This window comes from Limulus polyphemus, unplaced genomic scaffold, assembly GCF_000517525.1.
Source record: "Limulus polyphemus unplaced genomic scaffold, Limulus_polyphemus-2.1.2 Scaffold9091, whole genome shotgun sequence".
NCBI lineage: Eukaryota > Metazoa > Arthropoda > Merostomata > Xiphosura > Limulidae > Limulus > Limulus polyphemus.
In genome coordinates, this window is record NW_013674701.1 from 5,526 (window position 1) to 13,206 (window position 7,681).

Consider the following 7,681-nt stretch of genomic DNA (forward strand, 5'->3'; position numbering starts at 1 on the left):
AAAAAAAAAAAAAAAAAAAAAAAACCAATGTTAGAGCATACTTTGATGAGTCTTCAAATGTGAATTAAAAATGAAACCGAATTTGTAAGAATATATTCATAACTCGAATAATGACTAAAGGTTAGATAGTTTCAGTCTGATTAAATGTCTTAACGTTATGGTTCACGTCATATTGTACGAAAAGATGTTCGACCCCTTATTATCGCTTGATTCGCATCGAGATTTTAACATTCAACATCGTAACTTTTCTGATTACATTTATCACTCCTTAAATAATGCATTATATAGCTTTGAGCAGATAATAATTTATTAGCCGCGGCAAAGCGGCTTATAGAATGGCTCTGAGTTTTTCAAGTACAAAATTTTAACTCATAGCTTCGTCATCTCTTGACCGATTTGAGATGTAATTACAGTGTTGGACTCAGGGGGCCAAACCCTATTAAACGATGTAATTGACCACACCTAAGGTATCATAGATTAATTTACTTTAATCCTGCCTAAAATAATTTTAAGTGCCGCGGCTATTGAGGATTCCCTCTTGTTTTTATACTAAATTGTGGTGATGACCATATCCCCCCAATTTCACTATGAGTTATTAAACATTGTTTAATCAATATTACTATATTTTACATTATATCATCTTTCTTTCAATCCAACACTGGGCTGAAAACGTGACCAAAGGCAACAATATACAGACGCACGTTTTTCGGATAATGAAACAACCTTTGATGTAAACAATAACTTAAACTTAAGTTTCTATGGTGATCGAATCCCAAGAATTTGTTTGTTTATAGTTAAGTACAAAGCAAAACAATGGGCTATCTGAGCCACTTTAGAGCTAGAAGTACTTAAACTAACGGAAATGAACGTGTTTACTAGCTGTTTGTTCAAAATATCTAAGTTATAAAACATAAGCTGCTTTAACCATAAGTGTAACAAAACACATATACTTATTGAAAGTAAAAAAAAAAACAATTTTTATTTGTAGTATAGGGTTTATTTATGTGAGCATCCTAAAATAAGGTTTCTAGTTCTAACGAATTATCCCCGTTTAAAACATTTAAAAAGAGAATGACATACAAATCCAAGCAGTTTTAATTCTAACTACAGATCGATTAGGGTTAGCTAATGGCAGGTTTATGGCATCTTTTTAAATCGATTTTCTTCTTTGTGATGGCAACTTTAGTTTATAAACAATGCGATAAGGAAATCCAAGTGTTTTTCTACACAGTGAAACACTATCCTACTTTAAGTTTTATGTTTAAATAATATTTATACTTTTTTATCTAACCAGATTTAAAGAAAAAAATTATTATGGTCTTGTAAAAGGAACACACAGTTTTGATTTTGTTGTACAAAGGGGATAACTTTAAATGTATTATTCAGGAAACACAATGAATTTGTTTTATTTTATTTTTACAAAGGAATATAACAACTTTATTTTATAAAAACCACACACACACTTTGATTGTGTTATACAGGGGAAACAACTTTGTTTCATACGAGGGACATAAGAACCTTTATTGTGTTATACAAGGAATTCAACTTTGTGCTAGGCAGGGAACACAACAAATTTGTTTGTTTCTTATAACAACTTTATTATATAAAAAACATAGACACCTTCATTGTGTTGTACAAAGAACATAACTTTGTGTTATTTGGGGACATGACAACTTTGTTATTAAGCACAAAAGCTTCAGAATGGTCTATTTGTGTTGTGCCCACTGCGAGTATAAAACCCCAATTCTTAACGTTGTAACGAAGTTATTATTATATATTTATCTTAATATCAACGTTTGTTTAGATTAAATTTATATTTAGAAACACGTATGGCTTATAGTGTTGGATATGTATTGCGAAACTCCCGCCTATTCTCCAAAGTTGAAGAAGATTTTCGAGAGTAAGAATCAACAATATATGTATGTACGTAAACGCTTAACTATAGTTCAGTATTGTTACGTAAGTCTGAATGTTCTAGAAAGCCTCCACACGCCTATAAATATAACCAACGCGCCGCGCCAAAAAGAGTATCTATTATTAGTTTGCTATAAACTTCGGAAGCTATAACTGTGATTGTTATAACGCTTATCAATCGGGAAATGTCAGATATTTGACCAGGAGCATTTACAGAGTTCGAACATTACAAATCATTTATTTTCAGTGGATTCTCATCGGACATTAGTATTTTTATGAAAACATTATGCTTTTTTTTGTTTGTAATTAAGCACAAAGCTGCACAATGGGCTATCTGTGCTCTGCCCACCACGGGTATCGAAACCCGGATTCTAGCGTTGTAAGTCCGCAGGCATACCGCTGTGCCACTGGGGGGGGGGCAAAACATTATGTAAATTCATCGTGAAAAACTCGGCATGTGTGGCTGGTAAATAACGAGGGACAAAGCTAGCTAGCTTCCTGTTAAGTGAGTTATACCTACGTCAACTCATAATCAACTCGCTAATCGCGACTAAAAGGAAGACTTTATATTGCTTGTAAGTTTGTGAAACTTTTGCTTATAAATCATTGTGTATAATAACTATTTGTAATAACTGTTATTTTAAATTGTATTGTTGTGTGTATATTCAAACGTATTTGTGTTAAAAAAGAAAACTCTGTTTATCAATCTTGTTGGCAAATATAAACTGACTATATATCGGTTTTACTTAAGTACTAAATCCAAAGTACAATTTACCGTATTTGATGGCATATAGGATGCATGGGTATATAAGACGGCCCCCCATTTCAGCAGGTGAGATTCAGGAAAAAAAGTTTTTAGTGTATTTAAGCATATATTGGTGAAAGTAATCTAACAGCACATTACACAAGCAGAAAACACTTGAACATAAAAACAAAAACACAGTAAGAAAATGGGGATACACTTTAATCATCTTCATAACCAGAAAATTCTTCATCTTCAAAACCAGAAAAATCTTCATCTTTGTCACTACTGCTGGAATCACTGACTTCAAATAACACATTATCATCTGTGCCATCAAGAGCATTGCTAATGCCACACTTCTTAAAAGACTTCACAATGATTTTAGGCCTAACGTCATCCCAAGATTTCTTCACCCACTCACACACTAGGGCAATGGTGGGCCGCTTCATTCTTCCTGTGTGTGTGAGGTCATGATGTTTCTGAAGGGACAAGCGTTCGCACTTTTAAGAGATAGACCTTCCATCCTTTAACAGGATGCTGAAAATTCGACTGCGTCTGGCCTATGCAAATTTCTTATTTCGTAGTTGGAATGCTGTACTGATCGTATGCTAGGATAGTGAGCGTTAGGAAGAAGATTAGCCCGCGGAAGGTCTCAACTTCGCATATTAAACGCAGGACGATTTTTTGAGCCAAAATTTTGGGAAATAAGTGCGTCCTATATAGGGAATGGAACGCAATCCTTGGATCCACAGTTGTGGTTGTTTTTTGGTATTTTATTTTAATTGATAAAGCAGGTCCAAAAGTTCTTGAAAAAAACAAAATCATTTTTTTGGTCATACTTAATAAACTTTGAATAACTAACAATTTAGTGGAAATACATGTGGTTAGGGGGCGCTCGACTCGTACTGTGAGGGTGGCGGATTCGAATCTCCGTCCCACCAAATATGCTCGCCCTTTCAGCCGTGGGGGCGTTATAATGTGATAGTCAATCCCATTATTCGTTGGTAAAAGAGTTGGCGGTGGGTGGTCATGACTAGCTGCCTTCCCTCTAGTCTTTCACACTGCTAAATTTGGGACGGTTAGCGCAGATATCCCTCGCGTAGCTTTGAGCGAAATTCAAACCAAACCAACACACACACAATTTCGAACGTAATAAGTACCAAATACCAGTAATGATAATATATTTTTGTGGTTAACTCTAGAATTGCGAAGGGAATCCGACCCTATCGGCGTTTCAAACAAAATTTTCTAAAATATTTATCTACCCAACTGCTTGTGGGTTCGTGACTTTGTTAATTACAGGATTCGTAATTAATCCCACTAGCTACAGGTTAGGTCCTCTATGTATTTTATATTAAAAAAATCAAGGAATTCACCCGATTTATTATTCTAAAATCTTTATAATGAGACCTCCAGGTGGCTCAACGGTAAAGCTTATAACGCTGTTGCGAATTATAATTTCAAATAACCTGAAATTGCGTTAACTGATAAATTTAAATTTAGTAGTTACCGTATTTGACGGGTAAAAAAAAAAAAAAAAAACGCGCTCCGCACTTTGGGACCGTCGATGCGTTATAAGAGTGACGGTCAAATCATATTATTCGATTAGAGTAGCCTACGAATTGGCGGTGAGTAGCGTTGACTAGCTACCTTCCCTCTAGTCTATCACTTAAAAATTAGGGACGGCTCTCCAAACAAAACTATAAGAAAAACAAACTCACGACAACTTGCAGCTAGATCTCTACCTACACGATCTCTATAAACGACCTCTATACAGTACTATATTGTATTTTATGTTACGAATTTTCATCGAAAATTGATAGTTTTCCGAGTATGTCTGCGGTATATATTTCATACGTAACTCTACTTATAACAGTAATTTGAGAACGTGTTTCGCATCAAGCTCGTTCGCTGACGAGAAACAGAATCAGTGGTGAACATATGGCATATTGGTTTTTTATTAATTAATTTTATTTGTATAACTATATTGGCTAATAAAAGTAGGCGAAGTGAGTGGGCGATTTATAACTCGTACTTGGTTCCAACCCATAAAAACATAAGATGAACATGATTAAATCTTAGTCTGGAGTACCAACCCATAAAAACATAAGATGAACATGATTAAATCTTAGTCTGGAGTACCAACCCATAAAAACATAAGATGAACATGATTAAATCTTAGTCTGGAGTCCCAACCCATAAAAACATAAGATGAACATGATTAAATCTTAGTCTGGAGTACCAACCCATAAAAACATAAGATGAACATGATTAAATCTTAGTCTGAAGTACCAACCCATAAAAACATAAGATGAACATGATTAAATCTTAGTCTGGAGGCGCAGACATAGGATTTAATCATGTTCAGACAATATATTATGGGTTGGTACCCCAGATGTAGGATGCAATCATCTCCAGACGATGTTTTTATAGGTTGGTACTCCAGACTAAGATTTAATCATGTTCAGAGAATGTTTTTATGGGTTGGTACTCCAGACTAAGGTTTAATCATGTTCAGACGATGTATTATGGTTTGGTACCCCAGATGTAGGATGCAATCATCTCCAGACGGTATTTTTATGGGTTGGTACTCCAGACTAAGATTTAATCATGTTCAGAGAATGTTTTTATGGGTTGGTATACCAACCCATAAAAATACCGTCTGAACATAATTAAATCATACGTCTTGAGTACCAACCCATAAAAACATCTGAACAGGATCACATTTCATGTCTGGCGTACCAACCCATAAAATATCGTCTGAACATAATTAAATCTTACGTCTGTGGAAGCGAAGCATTGTATAGAATTTGCATCTGGGCCTTGTAGAATGATGTATATTTGTATTTCATGATTATAAAAAGCATGTCAGTGTTCACTGAGATATCTAATAGATCCAAATGTCACTTTCAATAACTCATTGAGTCAATCATTCGCTAGGGTTAGTTTTTGTGTTACTTTTGTTGGTTTTTTAGAACAAAATTATAGAATGGGCCAAATGTGTTCTGTTCACTGCGTAAAATCGAACCATGGGTTTTAGCATTGAAGTTCTATAAATTTATCACTGACTCAGCAAAGACACTAGGTTTAGGATGATGAACTAAAAGAGAACTAATGCTAAAACTAATCAAATAAAGCTCTCAAACTTGTGAAAAATGATATAGTTTAAAATACCACAGATGTTTCATATCAAAGAAATGTCAGAATGATAAAATAATGATTTGTTTAAACTTTTTGAACCAATAATACAGAAATTAATGGAACATGCGCCAAAATGTTATCGTGTTCATTCTTTCTTCTTAACAAGAGGGGCCCAGCATGGCCAGGTGATTAGGGCGCTCGACTCGCAATCCGAGGGTCGCGGGTTCGAACCCCCTTCACACCAAACATGCTCGCCCTTTCAGCCGTGGGAGCGTTATAATGTGACGCTCAATCCCACTATTCGTTGGTAAAAGAGTAGCCCAAGAGTTGGCGGTGGGCGGTGATGACTAGCTGCCTTCCCTCTAGTCTTACACTGCTAAATTAGGGACGGCTAGCGCAGGTAGCCCTCGTGTAGCTTTGCGCGAAATTCAAAAACAAAGTAACAAACAAACTTATCAAGAGAGTCAACTACCTTTCAGAAAATCGTGCTACTAATAACTTATCTGAGAACACTAGAATTGTGAGGTTGATCCCCGCGACAGACATATAACCTAAAGTGCAGGTTTTTGTTGAAACAAAAACAAACAGACAAACAAGAAACTTCTCAAACATTGTAATGACTGATTGTGACTTCTTGTTTATTTTTTCAACATAATAAACTCACTATACTTCAATTTCGCAATATCAAATATTACAGCTACGGCTTCAAATAACGTGATTATGGTAAAAGTGCTTTTATAAGCCTTTGTTGCTTTATTCAAATTCACAATTAAATTATTATTTGACACAGTCAACTTGGAAAAGGATGCTTGTATTAGGCCTTTTTTTAAAAAAAATTCTCAAATCACGCGGACCTGAACGTACGCTTGAGGTTATTTCGGGATCTATTTCTTAAGCGCTCTCAGTTGGGCGGTGGATATTTATGTAACTTTATTACTCTTTATTGACTCTCTCATTTCGTGAGAGCTCTGAACATAACGATAAATTTTGTACATAAATAGCTATGATTAATCTTCTTTTACTCTTATTTATGTTAATTATGGTTAATTTATTTACTTCCTTGAAAAAAAGTTGGACTCTTTAGAGATTCAGCCGCTAATTTACACAATCAGTAAACCGATAAATTTCACGCCAAATGTTTATTTGGATCCAGGCATTTAACCCAGTATGTTCATCTCTTTGGCATGGTAAGTCTTGTTTTCTGTCTTTTGGTACTAATTGCCTAATTATTTTACATTCATTCAACGACATTCAAGCATTTCTATAAGCTTTATTAATCGTCGTTACTGGCAAAAGTTGTTGCGAGCATGCAAACTATAATACAGCTGTAGTCAAACATTTAGAGACCAGGAGTACATGTTACTATTAGCGGATTTCTTTTATTATTTTTCAAACGAAATTAGCAAGATAAAAAGAAAAGGGGGGGCTACTATTTTCACGGCTGTTTTATCAAGAGATTTAGAACACCGTAACTTAAGACTCCCCATACTTGTAGTTAATTCGTTTTGTTAACGTTTCTCGGTAGTGTAAAATAAGACCAAAGCAATTTCAACACAGATTACGGTGCAGACTCTTCAATTAGTACTGGTAAGGTTCGCTGTAATTATCCGCGCCGTCTGCTGTTCTTGGCAAGGTCTTCGGGGCAGTTCCTCTCTCTCTTTCTCGAGTCTCCCAACGACCGTGGTTGGTCATTGAATAAAACGGCCCATCATGCTAATTAGCTCGTGGAACCATGGATACGATACAAGCGATGAAGTGACAGCGAACTTGTTATCATGAGATCACCACGAGCAAATATACAACGTGTGATTTTTCTTCTTCTTTTTTTTTGCCCAAAATAGCAGCTGCTATATTTTTCACTCAGAATATCGTCTCATGTTTCCT